Here is a 21,676-nt window from a genome sequence, read left to right on the forward strand (position 1 = left end):
CTGGGTGGCTCAGTCATTAAGCGTCTGCCTTCGGCTCAGGTCATGATCTCAGGGTCTTGGGATCAAGCCCCGCATCAGGCTCCCTGCTCAGCGGGGAGCCTGCTTCTCCCTCTCCCACTCTCCCCTGCTTGTGTTCCCTCTCTCGCTGTGTCTCTCTCTGTCAAATAAATAAATAAAATCTTTAAAAAAAAAAAAACCCATGTTTGTCAATATAAATGCTTTTTTTAGATACTAAGAAGCCAATGTCCACACTTCATATTTTTAAGAAAATAACATTTTAAATATATATATTTATAAAATGTATAAAACTTTACTGAAAGACATTAGAGAATGACTAAATAAATGAAGATATTGAGTTTAAGGCCTGAAAGATTTAACAACAATTCTACCAGTACTGATCTAATGAAATGCCAATATGATTTTTTGTGGAATTGTGTAAGCTTATTATAAAATACATATGAAGAAATGAAAGGCACAGAAGAGAGAAGCTACTCTTGAAGAACAAGTTGTAGGGATCTGTCTCTCAGATGTTAAAAAATAGTATAAAGTTATTAAAGATGGTGCTATGTTGGTACAGGATTAACAAATGTGATTATAACAGAATGGAAGGCCCAGAAACATAAAAACATGCACACAGAAACTTCAAACGGGGACTGACTTTCAGATTAGAGTTCTAGGAAAACTGGTTATCTACCAGGGAGGAAATTAAATTGGACCCCTCCTGATCCACATATAAAAAAATCAATAATGGAAAACAAAATATTTTAGAAGACATTTCAGAAGGACTTTTTAGAAACACTTTAGAGGACAAGAGAGTAGAACATATTTATGACTGCATGTTATTGCCCCAACACAATCACCCAAAGACTACCAGGACAAAATCTATCGTCTAACAAAGTCAGGTTTACTGGCTCATTGCAACAAGGGAGACCACACACCTAAGGAACCCTGGGTATCCTACCAAACAAAGGAAGACCTATGGCTATCATAAAATCTGGGGGAAGGAGAGAGTTCAGGTGAAATTTAAATGAAGTTGTATTTTGATAGGCTCAAAAAGGAAATCAACATTGTGAGTTAAAATACATCTAACAGAAACAGTATTTAGAATTAAACCAAAATAAAAATACCTTAGGTCGAAACCCATGTAATGTAGCTAAAGGGATATTGAGAGGATATCTATGGCCTTAAATGCTTTTATTCACAAATACGATCTGAAAACTGATGAGTTAGACTTCCATTTTGAGGATAAGACACTGAAGAAAGCAATTCCGTATTTATAACGCTCATAAGGTTTCTCTCCTACCCTGAATTTCTTTGTGCAGGAACTGAAGTCCCCGTGGAAGGCTTTCTCACACTAACGATATTCACAGAGTTGCTCACATGTGAGATCAACTGGGGCTTTCCCATGTGCTTCTAATCCTAGGGCTTCTCTCCACTGTGAGTACTCACATGTTTCTTATGGGATGGGTGACTACTGAAGTTTCCCACAGTAGCTGCACTGGTAAATCTCCCCTGTATGTACCCTCTTGTGAGCAGTCAGGTTAGAGCTCCTATTGAAGGCTTTTCCATGGTTGCTGCAATGGTAAAGCTTCTCCCCATTATGGGTTCTCATGTGTGCCATCAGATGCAATTTCCTGCTAAAGGCTTTGCCACAATCTTCACACAGATAGTCCCTCCCTGGTGTGCACTCTCTTATGCGTGGTCAGGTTCCTGCTCCTGACAAAGCCTTTCCACAGTCATTGCATTTATACAGCTTCTCCCATTGTGTATCCTCTTGAGTATAGCAAGGCTCAAGCTGGATCTGAAGAGTTTCCCACGTTGGTTAAACTCATACGGTTTCTCTCCAATGTGGATTCGCACATGTGTCATAAAGGACGAGTGATGACCCACGAGCTTTCCCACGCTGAAAACATTCACAGGGTTTCTTGCCAGCATGAGATCACACATGGGTCTGAAGGGATGAAGGATAACTAAACACTTTCCCACATTCTTTACATTCATTTCATTTCTCTCCTGTGTAATTTCTCTTGGGCCAAACAAGGTTTGAATTGCTTCTGATTGCTTTTCCACACAAACTGTATTCATGGGGTTTCTCTCTGGGTTGAGTTAGTGCCTGTTGGTTAAGGGATAAGCGATAATTAAAGGCTTTCTCACTTTAATTGCACTCATGGGGAATCCCCCCACCACAGAAAGTCTGCACTAGGGATGCCTGGGTAGCTCAGTCTGTTAAGCATCTGCCTTTGGCTCAGGTCATGATCCCAGAGTCCTGGAATCAAGTCCCACATCGGGCTTCTTGTTCAGTGGGTAGCCTCAGTGGGTAGCTTCTCCCTCTGCCTGCCACTCCCCCTTGTGCTCTCTCTCTCTGACAAATAAATAAAATCTTAAAAAAAGGTCTGCACTGGGGCGCCTGGGTGGCTCAGTCACTAAGCGTCTGCCTTCGGCTCAGGTCATGATCCCAGGGTCCTGGGATCGAGTCCCACATCGGGCTCCCTGCTCAGCAGGAAGCATGCTTCTCCCTCTCCCACTCCCCCTGCTTGTGTTCCTGCTCTCGCTATCTCTCTCTCTGTCAAATAAATAAATAAAGTCTTTAAAAAAAAAAAAAGTCTGCACTATAAAAAGCAAATTCCTACATGAGAAATTACTACCATTTTCAGAGCACATGTACCGCTCCTGCCCTATTTGAGTTCTTCCGAATTTTAAGTAAGGTGAATGCTCTGCCACAAGGTCCCATCATAGTCACGACATTCTAAAGCTGCTTATGTAGATTTTTCTTGATAAATACTTAAAAACTGAATTATATGTCAAAATTCAGTAAGTCATATTAATGGATCTGCTTACTTATGGCAACTCTCCATAAATAAATACTAAAATTGGTTTAGAATGTTCCCCAAATTCATGATACTCAGAGACTCTCTCCTAAGAAACAACTTCTTTTGGGTGAAGGTCACCGGACCCAAGTGTCTCCCCATGATGGTCGTGCTCTTCTTCCATAACACAGCAATCCCAGACTTCTTCTGCAGAGAACCAGCAATGTGCCCTCATGAGCCTTACCATTTTTCTGACAGTAGGTGTTTTTTCCAAACTTTATTCTGCTTTGCAGTGGTGTTTTTGGCTTTAAGTTGAAACTTTTGATCTGAAATTAATGGGGGAGAGGAGGACAAAGATTTAAGTTCTTAGAGAAATAAATGATGAGATAAAGTAATTAAAAACAAAAATGTAGAGCCAGGCCCATGTAGCTTTTATTCATAGACTGACCCTAAACATGAGAAGTCAATGTGACAGTGAAGAATGCCCCAGCAGTTGGACAGACTTTAAGGATTTCAGCAATATGAAGAATTTGAGAGTGACAGAAACAAGGGATGGAAATGCTAAGAAATGTTTTTGTCAAGAATGAAATGGCTGCCAACAGTCTGACAGAGGGCACTATCAAAGTTTGGGGACAGTAGAAAAATGAACAAACTGGTGGGGTCATGTTCCAATAAAACTTTATTTACAAAAGTGGAAATGTTCAGAAAAAAAGGAAGCAGGACAGAGAGAGCTTTCTCTGGGAACAAAAGAAAGTTGGGGAGAAAAGGAAGAAGGAGAGGAAGCGAAGCCAAAGCTTCAAGAGAAAATTCATCCCAAGTGGCCTGAGATGATTTCTCAAACAAGGTAACATCTTAGACGGCACTGTAATAGCAGTGTACGGTGACAGATGGTAGCCACACTCGTGGTGAGCACAGCATAACATAAAAACTTGTTGTGTAACTCCTAAGTTGTACACCTGAAACTAATGTAACACTGTGTGTCAACTATACCTCAATTTTTTAAAAATCATGACATTTTAGAAATTCCCTGAATGGAGTTCCTTTTGCCCGGGGCTCACCTACACTGGTTTCTTAGAGAGTCAGAACTCTCCTTTTCTTGGTCCCCAGCTCCTCCTGCTCTACCTAGGTGAGCAGGTCGGGCTTATGGAAATGACACCTACACAGGGAAAGACACATCAAGGGGGATGTGCAGGGATGAAAAGGCAACTTCCCCTCAGAGTGGGGGCAACACTTTCAGAGGATGGGCATGTGTGACCCCATGAGCAATGAGGTGATGGTACCCAGGACCCACACAAACTACCTCACATCAGGCCCTATAGGGATTGGGGATCCCCAGCCCCAAGCTCAGAGACACACTTGAGGAGCACCAAAGCTTCTAATCATGAAGAAAATAAAGTTGGCATAAAGATGAATCTTCATTCTCAAGGGGAAGATGCTAGACTAGGGATTAGTGACTAGAGCCCGGAGTTAGCCACCTGCTTTTGTAAATACACTTTTATTGGGACACAGCTCTATCTGTTTACATACCATACTACGCCGGGCACTGCATTAGCAGCATTGTGTCGTTGCAACAGAAACTCTGTGGCCCACTATGCAGAAAACATTTCCTCTCTGGCCTTTAAAAGAAAAGTGTGGCCACTCCTGTTCTACACTGTCACTCCTCAAGAGTGAGCCACATCTCCTACTTCACTACTCTTTTCCCAAGACCAAAAACAGTTCCTGGAATGTAACAGATGCTTAAGAAATATTTGCAGCAGGGCGCCTGGGTGGCTCAGTCAGTTGAGCGTCTGCCTTTCACTCAGGTCATGATCCTGAACTCCCAGGATTGAGTCCTACGTCGGGCTCCTTGCTCGGCGGGGAGTCTGCTTCTCCCTCTGCCCCTCACCCCACTCTCGTGCTCTCTCTCTCTCTCAAATAAATAAATAAAATCTTTTAAAAAAATATTTGCAGCAGAAATCTACCAATGAAGAGATGAGGCTGACTGAGGCCAGTTTCCTGTCGTTCTTTAGCATCAGGTCTCTGTACTTAATTTTCTGAGCAGGGTCCAGTGGTGCCCACTCCTCCTGGGAGAAGTCCACCACCACTTCCTCAAAGGTCACTGAATCCTGAAACATCACACACATTCAGGCTCAGCCAAAGCTCATCTCCATCAGTGTCCCAGGAAGGCAGAGTGTGAGGAGGATGGCACCAGAAGACCAAGAAGTGGGAAATTCAGATGCGGGCAGAAAGGGTTCCTCGCTTCATCTCTCTCCACACACACATCCTCAGCAGTCTTGTCTAGCCTCATCGATTTATTAGCTCTTCAACAAGTGGTTGAACTTTTCTCTCTCCAACTAGTCTGTGAACCCATCTGGCCTGGGTCCCCTAGGTGAGTTGCCACACAGCCCTGAGCTCATGGAAGCCTGGGACAAATACTTAGTAAATGAATGAATGATGTCTCCATGAATTCCTGAGACAAAGTCATCTCATAGCCTTTCTTAGTTTTCTGCCACAGCTCTGAAGTGACTACTGAGCTAATATGAACAAGGCACTGAAAAAAAATTCACAAACACTGAGCATTCTCTGGGAAGTCCCTTAGCCACCATTCATTAGAGGCTAAGGGTCCTGAGGAAGTGTGGAGACAAGTCCTGGTCAGGTTGGAAGGCTCCAGGCCACCAGAAGGAGACACAGCCAACCTCAGGGAGGGAGACGTCACATTGGAAAGAGGGGGTTTCTGATTACCTGTAACCAGATTGTCAGCAACCCTGAGCCATCACTTCTGCCTCCACATTCCCTTCCTGGAGACAGGTAGTCTTGAGCAGGCACAGCTAGAGGACAAGAGGGTGGATGTGAGAGGCAGGATATGCTCTAGACTCCAGCCAGCACATGCCTGGAAGCTGCATCACAAGACCCATGACCACACATGAAAACAAAGCAAATGCCGCGTGCACACAGGTTTCCTAAAAGGCCGCGGGAGTCCTGTCTCTCACAGCCAGCAAAGAGCCTTGTCAGCCTTGCTGCCCATGAGGAAGCCTAGCAAACCCCCATGACTGTTAAGGGTACTCAAGTTCAGAGAGGTTTAGCAAGTCAATTGCCCAAGTTTATAAAAAGAATGCAAGGTATCATGTATTATTCCCCAAACATCCCAAACCCAGGCACCAACCCTGATGCAAGCAGATTGGAGGGCTCCTGGGGCTCTACTCCCACCTTGTTCCTAGCCTTTGGAAGCTCTGAAGGAAGAGGGCCTCAGGAAAATGAAAGTGGCCAGGGCGTGATCTAGCTCCAGGCAGGTGCACAACAGGGAAGAAAGCCCATGCAGGTGTGGCTGGAGCTTGGTGTGACCTGGGTGTCTGGAGAGGAAAGTGATGGGAGAGGGTGGCAGATGGGCCAGGAGCCAGGTCAAGATCAGGGCAAACAAGCCTAGATTGAATCTGAATTTACACCTTCTGATTGGTGGCTTCGCAGGAGTTCTGTAAGAGTTTTCCATTCCTATTTGTATTTTTAAAGATCAAAACTGGCAGCTGCTCAAAGGACAGAAAGGGGAAGGCAAGAGTAGAAGCAGGGGTGGGTGGTGAGGGCCAACAGCAGAGTCCAGGTGACAACGGGGACTCCTTGGGAAGGGAGAAGCAGCAGAGATGATTGTATACATTTTGTAGGACACGTCTAAGGATTTGCTAGGGACTTACACTAGGATGAAATGTGGGGAGAGAAGATGTGCACCCAGTGAGAGAACTTAGAGAAACCACAGAATAATCCAGTCTTTACACTGACAGTGTTGAGCTTCACACCCAAACCCTGTGCTCCTAGAAAATTGTGATGGGTAAGAAATCCCCCAGCCCTTTTGTGTTCTGGGAAATGTCTGAATGCAATGAAACACCCTTCCCTATATGACTTAGATATCTAAGACAGGAGGATGACCCCTTGTTGGCCAGGCACAGACTATCCAAATTCCCATTTTTGTCTAATGAATGAGTAGCTGAACTGTTTGTCCCCACTGAACTACCTAGATAAAATACCTTTGAATTTAATTTGACTTCACTGAACTTCGGTGCAGTTTCTCTCCTCCCCCAACCTACCCCTGAGCACTGGGACATAACAACCCTCTACCAGCCCCTCCCTGACAATCAGCTGACCTCCCTGATCAAAAAAATCCTATCACCCCACCCACTCATCCCACTTCCCAGCCTTCTGAACTCCCTCCTATAAAAGAAAAGCTCTTTAGTGCCAGACTTTAGGGTGGGAGTGTTCTGCCTATGGCAATAGTCTCTCCTTACAGTACCAATAAACTGGGTAGGTAGTGGTGCTATCAGCCTGAGAGGGAAAGATTAAGAAGAGGCAAATTTGTTCAAGGTGAGGTTTTACAGGGGGGAAAAAAAAAAAAAAAAATTTATATATATATATATATATATACACACACACACATAGTATAAGATATGAAAATTAATATGTATATATCATATACAATATACTTTATAAATATACACAGCATTTAACCTATTTTACATACAGCATGTTAATGCTGTAACACTAATATTAATTAATACCCCATCAAATTAAACAGGGTATACAGCGACAGAGAGCCCAGGTATGAGGGAGGCAGCTATCCATCTGACCATTGCCTCCCCACATCGTGACACAAGAGGAAGGGGATGAGAGCTGGAGGGTTCAGGAAGGGAAGGGAAATTTCCTCCTGGGGCAGGGACACTCCCACAAGGTATGCTCCCCCTTAGAGAAGTTTGATAGGGCAAAGGGTTTTGGTGGGGGTTGGGGCTTTGGGGAGGATCTTTTTGCAAGAGGCATATCAAGGCCTGTTTTTAAGCTTGTGACAATAATGTGGGCTGGCAGGAATAATTCAAAACATGTTAGACCAGCAGGCTGAGGCAGGGCTTCTAGGGTATATCTTATCGGGGCTCCAAGTTCAGGCCTCCTCAGCGCTGGGTAGAAAAACTGTCTTAGCCACAGATGACAAAGGATGACTAGAGGCCATTGGTAGTTGGGAGTGTCCTAGGGATATTGGAATTTATGTCTACAAAATCTTAAATAACTCCTATCCTTAAACCAGCAACTCACAGGATTATAGCCAAGAGAAATCCCGGAATCCCGGCATCCCGGCATCGATGCAGGGAGAGAAAGAGAGATAGCTTGTCCACTACAAACTGATTATCATAGGTAAAAACTGGAACCAATCAAAATACACATTATAGCATTAATTATCATATATCGTACCATGGGATATGATTATGGTGTTCATTTTTTAAAGATTTTATTTATTTATTTGAGAGAGAAAGAATGCACAAGCAGGCAGAGGGGCAGAGGGAGAAGGAGAAGCAGACTCCTCGCTGAGCAGGGAGCCCGATGTGGGGCTCAATCCCAGGACCCTGAGATCATGACCTGAGTTGAAGGCAACACTTAACCGACTGAGCCACCCAGGTGCCCTGATTATGGTGTTTAAAACAAAAACTGACATAGATCTGAAGGTAAAGTATAAATATATTTATATGACTTACAAAATATATAATATATATGCAGAGAGGCATGTACCTGCCTTAAAAATGACCGTTAGGCAAAGAATTTGAATAGAAATTTCCCCAAAGAAAACATATAGATGGCCAATAAGCACATGACAAGATGTTCAACATCACTCATCATTAGGGAAATGCAAATCAAACCCATAATGAGATGCCACTTCATATCCATTAGGATGGCTATTATCAAAAAAATAAAAATAGAAATCACAAGTGTTGGTGAGGTTTTGAAGAAATTAGAACCCTTGCTCATTGCTGAGGGGATTATGAAACAGTGCAGCCCCTGTAGAGAACAGTATGGTGGTTCCTCAAAAAGCTTAACATAGAATTACCATATGATTCAGCAATTCCATTTCTGAGTATATACCCAAAGAACTGAAAGCAGAAACTTGAACAGATATTTGTAAACTAATGTTCATAGCATGATTCACAATAGCCAAAAGATGGACAACCCAAATACCCATCAAGAGATAGAGAAACAAAATGTACATACATAAGGCTGAATAACATTATAGTTGTGTTTATATATTATATATTATAAAACTATAGCATAAATAAATATAAGTGCATATATTTATATTTTATATTTATATTAAATATAACTATATATTTATATTTTATAATATAAAATATGTTATAGAATATATATAAAATGCAAATATACCAAAAATATAAAATATGCAAAATATGTAAATATATAATGTAAAATATACAAAAATATAACATAATATATAAAATATGTAAACTATAAATATACATAAATATGTGACTATAATAAACATAAACATACATAATGTAAATATAATATTATTCAACCTTAAAAAGGAATGAAATCCTCATACATGCTGTAACATGCATGTATTTTAAAACATTATGCTATGTGAAATAATCTGGACACAAAGGAACAATATTGTAGGATTCAACTTATACAAGGTACTGACAATAGTCCAGTTCATAGAGAAAGAAAGTAGAATAGAGAGTACCAGGGGCTGCGAGTTAGGGTTATGGGGAGTTACTATTTTTTTTTTTTTAAGGTTTTTAAAAATTTATTCATTTGAGGGGCGCCTGGGTGGCTCAGTCGTTAAGCGTCTGCCTTCGGCTCAGGTCATGGTCCCAGGGTCCTGGGATCGAGTCCCACATCGGGCTCCCTGCTCAGCGGGAAGCCTGCTTCTCCCTCTCCCACTCCCTCTGCTTGTGTTCCCTCTCTCGCTGTGTTTCTGTCAAATAAAATCTTAAAAATAAATAAATAAATAAATAAAATAAAAATTTATTCATTTGAGAGAGAGAGAGCGTGAGCAGGGGAGAGAGGCAGAGAAGCAGACTCCCCGCTGAGTCAGGAGCCCCCCCCCCCCCAGTCGGGCTCAATCCCAGGACCCTGGGATCATGACCTGAGCCAAAGGCAGACGCTTAACCATCTGAGCCATCCAGGTGCCCCAGGGAGGTTGTTTTTTTTTTTTAAGATTTATTTATATGAGAGAGAGAGAGAGAGAGCCGTGCGGGCGCATGCATGCACAAGAGAGGGGAGGGACCGAGGGAGAATCTTCAAGCAGACTCCCTGCTAGGGAGCCCACACAGGGCTTGATCTCATGACCCTGAGTACATGACCTGAGCCAAAACCAAGAGTCAGACGCTTAACTGACCAAGCCACCCAGGTGCCCTTGGGGGGTTATTTTTTAATTGGAAGAGTTTCATTTGGGGAAGATGAAAAACTTTTGGAGATGCATGGTGGTAATGGTTGCACAACAATATGAATGTACTTAATGCCAATGAATAGAACCCTCAAAAAAGGTTAAAAGGACAATTTTATGTTATGTACATTTTATCACAATAATTTAAAAAAAGAGGGGTGCCCAGGTGGCTCAGTCAGTTACACGTCTGCCTTCAGCTCAGGTCATGATCCTGGGGTCCTGGGATCAAGCCCCAAGTCGGGCTCCCTGCTCAGCCAGGAGTCTGTTTGTCCATCTCCCTCTACCCCTCTCATGCTTTCTCTCTCTCAAATAAATAAATAAAATCTTAAAAAATAAATAAATAAATGAAAGCAAGGCCACACTGCTATTGGTAACACCAGAGGCCTCTAGAGAAAAGCACGACACTGTATTTCATGTGCACTTGGCAGGGAGAATGTGAAGGGAAACATTAACATTTTTACTCTATAGTTTTCTGAATTAGTTGAATGTTAAACAAGAAAAACAACACACCCATGCATCACTTGTGTAATCAAGAAAAATTAAACAGTCATGTACAAACAGAAATAATGCACGTAGCTGAATCATCACCTCTGCACACAGCTAATCTCACTGATCCAAGTGACTTTTACCTCACCTCCACACACACCAAATGCCTTCCATTTGGAACCCTGCCAACAGCATACTCTAGACCCACTCATTACTGACTACAGATTCATATTTCATCTATTTCCAATCTTTCTTTCCAGCCAAGGGAAGAGCTTTTTAATTTTTTTTCAAAGATTCATCTATTTGAGAGAGACAAAGGGAGAGGGAGAGAGAGAATTTCAAGTAGACTCCCCACTGAGCATGGAACCCAACACAGGGCTTGATCTCACAACCCTGAGCTGAAATTAAGAGTCGGATGCTCGGGGTGCCTGGGTGGCTCAGTCGTTAAGCGTCTGCCTTCGGCTCAGGTCATGATCCCGGGGTCCTGGGATCAAGTCCAGCATCGGGCTCCCTGCTCAGTGGGGAGCCTGCTTCTCTCTCCCGCTCCCCCTGCTTGTGTTCCCTCTCTCGCTGTGTCTCTCTCTGTCAAATAAATAAATAAAATCTTAAAAAAAAAAAAAAGAGTCAGATGCTCAACCGACAGAGCCACCCAGGTGCCCCGGGAAGAGCTTTTTAAATCAAATATCTACAGCCTTATGAAATACATCCACATAATCTTACATTCTTTAGATGGTACAAAGCATACATCATTGTGCATTACAAAGGCAACATCATTGTGGTATATATATACAATGGAATATTATGCAGCCATCAAAAGGAATGAGATCTTGCCATTTGCAACGACGTGGATGGAACTGGAGGGTATTATGCTGAGCAAAATAAGTCAAACAGAGAAAGACATGTATCATATGACCTCACTGATATGAGGAATTCTTAATCTCAGGAAACAAACTGAGGGTTGCTGGAGTGGGGGGTGGGGTGGGAGGGATGGGGTGACTGGGTGATGGACACTGGGGAGGGTATGTGCTCTGGTAAGCGCTGTGAATTGTGCAAGACTGTTGAATCTCAGATCTGTACCTCTGAAACAAATAATGCAATATATGTTAAGAAAGAAAAAAAAAAAAAAGAAGAAGATAGCAGGAGGGGAAGAATGAAGGGGGGGAAATCGGAGGGGGAGAAGAACCATGAGAGACGATGGACTCTGAAAAACAAACTGAGGGTTCTAGAGGGGAGGGGGGTGGGAGGATGGGTTAGCCTGGTGATGGGTATTGAGGAGGGCACGTTCTGCATGGAGCACTGGGTGTTATGCACAAACAATGAATCATGGAACACTACATCTAAAACTAATGATGTAATGTATGGTGATTAACATAACAATAAAAAAATAAATATACTATCTTACCAAGGAAAAAAAAAAAAACAAAGGCAACATCATTGTAAATGGCAGAGAATGTGCCCAAATTGTGGCTTTTATCACCTCCTGCCTGGAAGATTCCCATGTTTTACAGACTGATTCCTTTGCTCTCTTGTATCTCTATGCCTAATAGTTAATAATGTTCCATGAGGTCAACAGAATTCTACGAGGGAGGAAAAAAGCCTACAAATCTGATTGTGCCCCTTCCCAGCTTAAGAACTTCTAGAATGCCTCCTTTGGATACAGCACACAGTCCAAATTCCAATCTCAGCAGATGAGACCCTCCCACCTCTGGCCTTTCACACACCTGCCTTGCCCTCCCCTGGTGGGAATGCTTGCTGAATGAGAACCAGGAGGATAACCAGGGTTCTTCTGGCCTTAGTGCTGGGTTACCGGGAAAAAAACTCTTCTGAGAGCTTGCAAACGTTAACTCCACTCTCCCATGAGTATTGGTCCAAATCACAACACCTCTGTGGTCCAAACACCTCAGGCAAGAAACTAACATAAGCACAAGCACACAATTTCTGGAAAAACTCAGTTTCCACCAGGCCATAGAAGAGACCCAGTCATGGGATTCTCAGAAACCGAACACTGACAGTAAAAAAACAACTTAAGTCAAGGAGCCACTGAATAATAATAGTTACAAGAAAGGAAAATAAGGAGCCCAACTCATTCATGAGCATAAGTGCAAACAGCAGAAAGAAGGTATTAACACACTGAATGTACTAGTGAGCAGGAGAATCTACCACAACCATGTGGGGATCCAAGTTAGGTTTAGGATCTTTATGAAAACACTTATAAGAATTCACTACATGTGTAGACTGGAGAAAAATCATATAATCACCTGAGTACATTCAGTAAAAGCATTCGATAAAATCACTATTCCATGGCTTTGAAAAAAAAAAGTTAAATAAGAAGGAAACATCTTCACCAGAAAACAGTTTTTTAAAAAACCTACGCCTTCCAGAATGTGGTAATTAGACTGAGGTTATAAAAGAGAATGTCTGTTTTTAGGAGACATATGAACACTGAGGTCTTTAGAAGTAAAGGATTATGATTTCTGCAACTGACTCTCAAATGATCCAGCAAAAACAGTAATTATTATATGTACAGAGATACAAGAAATGTGGCAAAATATTAACAAATGCTGAATCTAGACAAAGAGCAAATGGGATTTCATTGTACTGTTTTGGTAACGTTTTCTCCTATAAGCTTCAGTGGTTTCCAAACAAAAAGTTTTATCTTAAAATAAGGAACTATAGCTTACTGGTGAAAAGTTGAAAAATTCCGGCTCTTAATCTGAGGAAAGACAAGGATGGCAGCTGTCACCACTTTATGTGGTGATGGTACTGGAGGTCCCACCAGGGCGATAAAGCTAAAAAAAATGAAAAGTTTGAGGAAATGAAAAGTTTGAGGATTGGAAAGGTATAAACACAACTGTCATTATTCGTAGATGACAGCTGTGCATATAAAAAAAAAATCCCAAAGCATCCAGCCTCCCTCTCCTAACACTCTCCCTACCCAGTCTGGTCAGGCCTCTCTTTCCTAGGTTCACCCAACACACCAGGCTCCCCTGCTCCTGGGATTCTGCACTTGAAGCTTCTTCCACCTCTCAAACACTCTCCCTCCACAAGCCTCTGCCTAATCAGTCCTACTTATCCTTCAGTTCTCATAGATCAGTTCTTCCTAATAGGTCTTCCCTGTCTGTCCATGTTAAGCTCTCCTGTTTGGCACAGGACACCCTCCCCCCATCAATTTTATATCTGTTTCTGATCTAAATAGCCCACTCTCTGGGGACAGCACTGTGCCTCTTTTGATTGCCCAGGCCAGACTCATAGCCAGTACCTAATGAGCTTCTGCTGTGGGCCCTGGAAAATGTTCATTTACAGCTAGACTGAGAAAGTGCACCTCCAAAAGAAACGCCAACACAGGGGCGCCTGCGTGGCTCAGTCAGTTAAGCGTCTGCCTTTGGCTCAGGTCATGATCCCCGCGTCCTGGGATGGGCCCCTTGTTGGGCTCCCTGCTCAGCAAGGAGCCTGCTTCTCCCTCTCCCTCTGCTGCTCTCCCTGCTCATTCTCTCTCTCTCTCTCTCTCTCAAATAAATAAAATCTTTTTAAAAGGGGCGGGGGGGATGCTTGCGTGGCTTAGTCGATTAAGCGTCTGCCTTCAGTTCAGGTCATGGTCCCAGGGTCCGTGGTGGGATCGAGTCCCACATTGGGCTCCTCGCTCAGTGGGGAGCCTGCTTCTCCCTCTCCTGCTGCCCCCGCTTGCGTTCCCTCTCTCGCTGTGTCTCTCTCTGTCAAATAAATAATAAAATCGGAAGGAAGGGAGGAAGGCAGGCAGGCAATACAAACGTTAACACATTAACTTAAATGCCTGTCACAATATAAACCACCAGTGTTATTTCTGAAGCTTTTAAGAAAAATTCTTAAAAGGCAAATGCGAGAAACATTATTTTTAGAAACAAGTAGCCTGTGTTGCTGAACTTCCTCCAGAATTTATTTTTCTTCCGACTTCCCATATGTGACTTTTTAACCTCACAAGAAAAAAAAAATCCATTTGGTCAAAACACATCTCTTTTAAAATTGGTAAATTCTAGGGCGCCTGGGTGGCTCAGTTGGTTAAGCGACTGCCTTCGGCTCAGGTCATGATCCTGGAGTCCCTGGATCGAGTCCCGCATCGGGCTCCCTGCTCGGCAGGGAGCCTGCTTCTCCCTCTGACCCTCCCCCATCTCATGTGCTCTCTCTCTCATTCTCTCTGTCTCAAATAAATAAATAAGATCTTTAAAAATAAAAAAAAAAATAAAAATAAAATTGGTAAATTCTCATTTCCGCTACTGGTATTAGGAAAGCTGCTTCCTCCTTTTTCCTGGAAATCCCTATGTTTTAAAGACACACAATTTCAGGTATTTCACTTATGCTTTAGACTTCTATTAGGCTTCAGCCGCAAGTATATGCCACCAAAAGCCGTTTTAATAATATCGAGAGTAAGCGATCCCCATGTTTTAAAGCTCTGCGGCGACGGCAGGCTCCGGAGGAGGGGCCGCCGACTTGGGAAGTGCGGAGCTGAATAATCTTTCTTCAATCCTAAGGCTTGTTGTTTACATTTTCACCTGCTCTATTTCATTCTCTTTTCTTGATTACACTTATTTATTGGCACTCGCGCTAGAATCCTGAGGAAGCATTTTCCCAAATGAATTTATCAAATTAACCGAAAAAAAGTTTTAAGATATTCTCACCTCAACAATTTCTCACAAAAGCAAGCCGCAAGTAAAATGCTCTTGTGTTACGAAGGCAGAAAGGGACTTCCTTGATATAAATTTCACCAAGGCCTCTTACCCCCGAAACCAACGGCATCCCCAGTTCAGAAAAACCGAAGGACCCGGAGAGGCGACCAACGGCCGTCGATCTCCTGGCCCGCGAGACCGAGACCCCGCCCCCGCTGAGACCACGCCCCTAAGGCCCCGCCCATAGCCCGTTGGGCCCGTCTAAGACCCCGCCCCCAAGAGCCCCACCCCCGATAAGGCCCCGCCCCCAGAGCTCCGTTTATCCACCCTCACTGAGACCTCGCCTTCCGAGGGCCCCGCCCCCACAGAGATCCCGCCCCCGACCCCGTTTGCCCACCCTCACCGAAACCCCGCCTTCCCAGAGTCCCGCCCCCTCACCGAGGCCCTTCTCCCAGCTCCCTCCCGGACCTTGCACCTGTAGCCACGCTTCTGTGCTGGAAGCAAATAACGAGAAAAACCGTGGTGCCGTTAGAGGGAAGATGGCGGCCGTTCGGGGGAGGCGCACCCCACTGCCGGTCTCGGGGCTTGGAAAGTAGAAGGCTCCCGCGGGGCCTAGGAGCGCAGAGGCAGCGGGAGGGGCGGTGGCCGCGTCCTCTGGCCTCCGCAGAGAAGTCCTAACGTTGGCCCAAGGCACTGCAGCTGGGCCCACGCCCCGCCGGCTCCACTCCAGGGACCCTGGGCAGGAGCCAGGCGGAAGGACCGGGGTGGGGGCGGGACCAGAACGGCCCGGAGTCTGTTGGGCGGAGCTTCGTGCCCACCCACCCCTGACCCGCCAGTCAGCTCCCTCTCAAAAAAATGCTGTTCTCTGAGTTCTTGCAGGGGCTTCAAGGATGTACTACGCTTGGAGGTGCTTTGTTATGCAGCAGTAGATACCTGATACATCCTTCCTCACTATTCTTAAAAAACTTTCTTGCCCCTTCTCAGTTTTTCAGTATTATCTTGTTAATCTTGGGACTGTTGACTTTATTTTTTTAAACCTTTCTGTTTTTATATGACAAATAGTAAAGGACATTTAGTCTTTCCTTAGGTATGAACATGTTTAGATCTTTTATTTATTTCGATTGCTGGTTTTAGTTTTATGTGGTTACCATCATTTCCCTTAATAATGCTTTTCCTTTCATTCATTCATTAACTTGAGTCATACCCTCACAGAACTTTTGTTTCTATTGGGGAGGAGGACAGTTGGTAGAACTAACATACAAGAAAACATGCCATGTCAATACCACATTGGAATATTTCTAGTATATCTACAAACTGAAACCTGTAGAGAGTCATTCAATCATTTCTTTTTAAACCATTCTTTAAAAAATAAGAAATACAATTTAAAAAGTGTTGACCTTAAAAATAAGTTATTTTACCAGCAAAAATAGGTTTCTTGAGGAATAGCCAAGAATTACAATTTGGGACAAGCAAACTATGGCAAAACCATAGGCTAGTCCAACAAAGGAGAGGAATGTTATTCATGGAAAACAAGAAATAAGTTGGGAGGAGTTGTTTTGAATGAAAGTCAACTGGACAAAAGTAAGAGTTGAGAGTAATGAGGAGTTTCTCATTGACTAGATTGCTTGGGTAGTCCATTTCTTGTAGGAGATGCTATGTACATCTTCTCCTGTTGGGGGACTATAATTGACAGTTCTTCCTATGGTTAACATGAAGTGGTACAGCATGAGACCTACCCCTTCTGGCCTCCTGACTCCATTTTAGTGAGGTTTCCCTTTCTAATTTTCACAACAGGAAGCAAATTTATAGTTTAAATTTTATTTTTAAAGATTTTATTTATTGTTAAAGATTTTATTTTTATTTACTTTTTTAGAGAGGGAGAGACAGAATCTTAAGCAGGCTCTATGCCCAGTGCAGAGCCCAACCTGGGCTCAATTTTATAACCCTGAGATCATGACCTGAGTCAAAACCAAGAGTTGAACACAACCAACTGAGCCAGCCAGGCACCCCTAGAGATTCTATTTTTAAATAATCTCTACACCCAACCTGGGGCTCGAATTTACAACCCCAAGGTCAAGAGTCGCACACTCCACTGACTGAGCCGGCCAGGTGCCCCAAGATTTTATTTTTAAGTTCTCTCTATCCCTGCAAGCAGGAAGCCCAATGAGGGCTTGATCCCAGGACCCTGGGATCATGACCTGAGCTGAAGTGCAGATGCTTAACCGACTGAGCCATCCAGGTGCCCCTGTTTTTGTTTTGTTTTGGTTTTTTGTGGTTTTTTGTTTTGTTTTTTAAGTAGGCTCCATGCCCAGCGTGGAGCCCAACACAGGGCTTGAACTCATGACCCTGAGATCAAGACCTGAGCTGGTATCAAGGGTCAGGCGCTTAACTGACTGAGCTACCCAGGTGCCCCCCAGTGGAGACCACTCTTTAAGGGAGCCCTGGGTTAAATCACATAGGAGGTCAGCACACACAGCTAAGTGTAGCCCTTCCTAATACCCCAAGATGAAAGTCAGTGACTGTGTAGCCATTCCAGATTCATCCATGGAGCACCAACCATTGTACCTGGCACCATGCTGAGAACTCCTTTCTTATGCATAAGTAGCTAGAACCAGGCTTCCCTCATTGGCCCCCTTCAGAGTTCAACATGATGCCAGGACTTGTCTAAGTGTCACAGCAAAGCAAAGGTCTGATTTTGTGTGAGATCCCCCTGAGATGTCTGGATCTGGCAGTGACCGTTGTGCGTGTGGTGTGATATGTGTATGACGTGTGTGTAGTGTGGGGGTGGGTGGGTGGTGTGTATGTGGTGTGTGTGTCTGGTGTGGTGCAGGGATGATGACATGGTGTGGTAGCGTAAGTGTGCAAATATGTGTATCTTTGGTGTGTGTGCCAAAGCATAGTGGTGTATATGTGTGTGTGTGTGTTGGTGTGTACATACAGTACAGTGTGTATGTGGTGTGTATGTGTATGGATATGTGTGTGCCGCTGTACATACACACTCGTGCTTACTCCACCTGGACCAGTCCTGTTTCTCCACTCCATGGCCGGGCTGCCTCCTTGTCCTACCTGTGCTCTGAATCTCTCTTCTGCTCCCCCCTATAGTTTAAATTTTAAACAACTTTTAAAATGAGACCCCCACACACAACCCATGTACGCTTTCTCAATCACAAATTCCTGGCTCCCCACTTAAAAGGGAGCAATATCCTGGGTTTTATGGTTACCACTTCTTTGCCTTTCTTTATACTTGTACCACCTAAGTATTCATTCCTGATTACTAGTTTAATTTTGCATGTTTTTGACTTGAAATGAAATCATACAGGATTTTAAAAATGTTTTGTGAGATTCGTGCTTATTATTACGTATACTTTTGTTCACTTAGTTTGGGGCTATTCCAAATAATGCTTATCTGCATATTCTTGTACTAGTACATATTTCTTGGTGCCCATGTGCAAGCATTCCTGTTGTATACATTCCAAAGAGTGGAATTACAGAGTCCTTGGGTGTACATATCACCCAACATAATAGGTCTGTTTTCCAAATGGATTATATTAGTTTTCCATGCTCTTTAACAAATTACATAAACTTTGTGGCTTACAACACACATTATCTCAGTTTCTATGATTTAGCTGGGTTCTCTGTTTTAGGGTTTCACAAGGCTGAGTTCATGTTATCCAGGGCTGGGTCTTCATCGGAGACTCAACTGGGGAATAAGGGTCTACTTCTAAACTCCATTAGGTTTGGCAACTTAATTGACAAACTTAATTTCCTTTGGCTGTACTATTTGATGAGCACAAAGGCAAGAGAAATGTAGCTAAAATTAAGTCTCCTTACAACTTGCAGCCCACTGATAAATCCCCAAGATACGTAGAATGTGACATTCCTCAAGGAACTCATGGCTACTTTACTGTTGATGTTTCATTGAAGACTAAAAGCAACCTTATCTTAATAGCTAGCCCTCCAAGGTCCTGGAGACCTTGCTTTTAACATGCACAAATTCCTTAGAGACTTACATTATCCCTAACCCCCACTAACTAAAAAGTATATAATCAGTTACTCCTCACAATCCTAGTGTGGCTCTTTCTGACCATAGGTCCCCGTGCTATAATAAAAGCACCTTTTTGCACCAAAAATGTCTCAAGAATTCTTCCTCTTTTTTTAAGATTTTATTTATTTATTTGAGAGAGAGCGAGAGAACACAGAGGGAGAGTGAGAGGAAGTAGCAGACTCCCTGCTGAGCAGAGAGCTTGATGCTGGGCTCAATCCCAGGACCCCAAGATCATTACCTTAGCCGAAGGCAGATGCTTACCCGACTGAGCCACCCAGGCGCCCCTCAAGAATTTTCTTAATCATTAGCTCACTGGCCCCACATCACTATTCATGAAAGCTTGCTGCTTCAATGCCAGAGAGAGGAAGACTCTAGAAACTACAGGCTGCTGGCAAGTTTTATATAATGCAGAAGAATTACAGGAGTGGCATCCAATCACCTCTGCCATATTCTGTTGGTTAGAAAGAAATATGATTGTGCAAATTTATATTCCCACACAGTGTATGAGCATTACTGTTCTGCATCCTTATCCATACTTGGTATTGTCAGCCTGTAATTTTTTTTTCAAGATTTTATTTATTTATTTGTCCGAGAGAGAGAGAAAGAGCACAAGCAGGGGGAGTGACAGGCAGAGGGAGAAGCAGGCTCCCCACTGAGCAAGGAGCCCGATGAGGGACTGGATCCCAGGACCCTGGGATCATGACCTGAGCTGATGGCAGACACTTAACCGACGGAGACACCCAGGCATTCCAGCCTGTAATTTTCAACACTCTATCAGGTGTGTACTAGCATCTCTGGATGGTTTTATTCCCATTTCTTGATCACTGAAACCGAGCATCTTTTCATATGTTTATTGTTTGGAAACCTTTTTTTGTGAACTGCCTACTCAAGGCTCTTGCCCATTTTTCTTCTGGAACTTCTGTTGTTTTCTTATGATAATGTAGAAGTTTTTCATTTATTCCGGACAGCAGTGCTTTTCAAATACATATGTTACATATATCTTATCCCTCATTATACCTTATTTTCCCTTTCTTAATTGTGCCTTTTTTTCCTGAAGATTTTTATTTATTTATTTGACAGAGAGAGCGAGCGAGAGAGGGAACACAAGCAGGGGGAGTGGGAGAGGGAGAAGCAGGCTTCCCGCTGAGCAGGGAGCCTGATGCAGGGCTCAATCCCAGGACCGCAGGATCATGACCTGAGCCGAAGGCAGAGGCCTAACGACTGAGCCACCTAGGCGCCCCTTAATGATGCCTTTTTAAAAAGATCTATTTATTTGAGAGAGAGAGAGAGTGGTGGGGATGAGCTGAGGGAAAGGGAGAGGGAGAATCTCAAGCAGACTCCAGGCTGAGCATGAAGCCTGACACAGGGCTCGATCTCAGGACCCTGAAATCATGGTCTGAGCAGAAATCAAGAGTTGGATGCTTAACCGAATGAGCCACCCAGGCGCCCCATGGTGTCTTTTTGATAGAGTTCTTTAGTGTATTCCAGTGGGTCTATCTTTAATGTTGTGGTTACTGTTATTTCTATAACAGTTATAGAAATATTATATTTTATCTATAAATTGCCTATTTCCATGCCAATTCTCTATTGAATTGCTTGCCTTTTCGTCACTGATACATAGGAGTAAGTTGCCTATCACATATGCCTTCTCCTGGTTTGCTTCCTATCTTTCAATTCTGTATTAAATTTTGATGTAGTCAGATATTTTTTGTATTTACATCTTTTTTTTGAGGTAGAGGGAGAGAGAGCGTGCATGCCAGAGGAGGAAGGGTGGAGGGAGAGGGAGAATCTTAAGCAGGCTCCATGCCCAGCGCAGAGCCAACAGCGGGCTCAATCTCACAACCCTGGGATCATGATCTAAGCCAAATCAGGAGTCAATGGCTTAACTGACTGGGCCACCCAGGCACCCCTCCTTTTGTATTTACATCTTTTTTTTTTTTTAAGATTTTATTTATTTATTTGAGAGTGAGAGAATGAGAGAGAGCATGAGAGATGGGAGGGTCAGAGGGAGAAGCAGACTCCCTGCTGAGCAGGGAGCCCCATGCGGGACTTGATCCTGGGACTCCAGGATCATGACCGGAGCTGAAGGCAGTCGCTTGACCAACTGAGCCACCCAGGTGCCCTACATCTTTTTTTTTTTTTTTAAGATTTAGTTATCTGACAGAGAGAGAGTGAGCACAAGCAGAGGGGAGGGTCAGAGGGAGAGGGAGATGAAGGCTCCCTGCCGAGCAGGGAGCCCATGCAGGGCTCAATCCCAGGACCCTGGGATCATGACCTGAGCCAAAGGCATACACTTAACCGACTGGGCCACCCAGGCGCTCCTGTATTTACATCTTAAACAGGATTTCCATAAACAACATACCCTCCGAGTGTATGAGCTTTCCCCCTAACATTTTAATATCCAAATTTTCAAATATATAGACAGCAAATTTGTAAGAATTTTATAGTTAAACCTTATAAGCACCACCTAGATTCTACCATTAGCGTTTTCCTATAATTGCAATAT

General features: G+C 43.5%; 1 long non-coding RNA gene across 3 annotated transcripts; it reads right to left on the minus strand.

Moving 5' to 3' along the window:
* Positions 1 to 368: 368 nt before the first annotated feature.
* Positions 369 to 15,873, minus strand: LOC116626622. 3 transcript variants are annotated; one of them, XR_004298299.1, is made up of 5 exons: positions 15,601 to 15,873; positions 13,167 to 13,274; positions 5,529 to 5,614; positions 3,052 to 3,133; positions 369 to 2,113 (listed from the first exon to the last, which is right to left on the minus strand). It is a non-coding gene; the product is annotated as an uncharacterized LOC116626622 (long non-coding RNA). The 3 variants fall into 3 exon arrangements; XR_004298297.1 differs by having other exon boundaries at positions 15,594 to 15,873; XR_004298298.1 differs by lacking the exon at positions 15,601 to 15,873 and adding an exon at positions 15,138 to 15,306.
* Positions 15,874 to 21,676: the final 5,803 nt, after the last annotated feature.

Source organism: Phoca vitulina, unplaced genomic scaffold (genome assembly GCF_004348235.1).
Source record: "Phoca vitulina isolate PV1807 unplaced genomic scaffold, GSC_HSeal_1.0 scaffold89, whole genome shotgun sequence".
Lineage (NCBI taxonomy): Eukaryota > Metazoa > Chordata > Mammalia > Carnivora > Phocidae > Phoca > Phoca vitulina.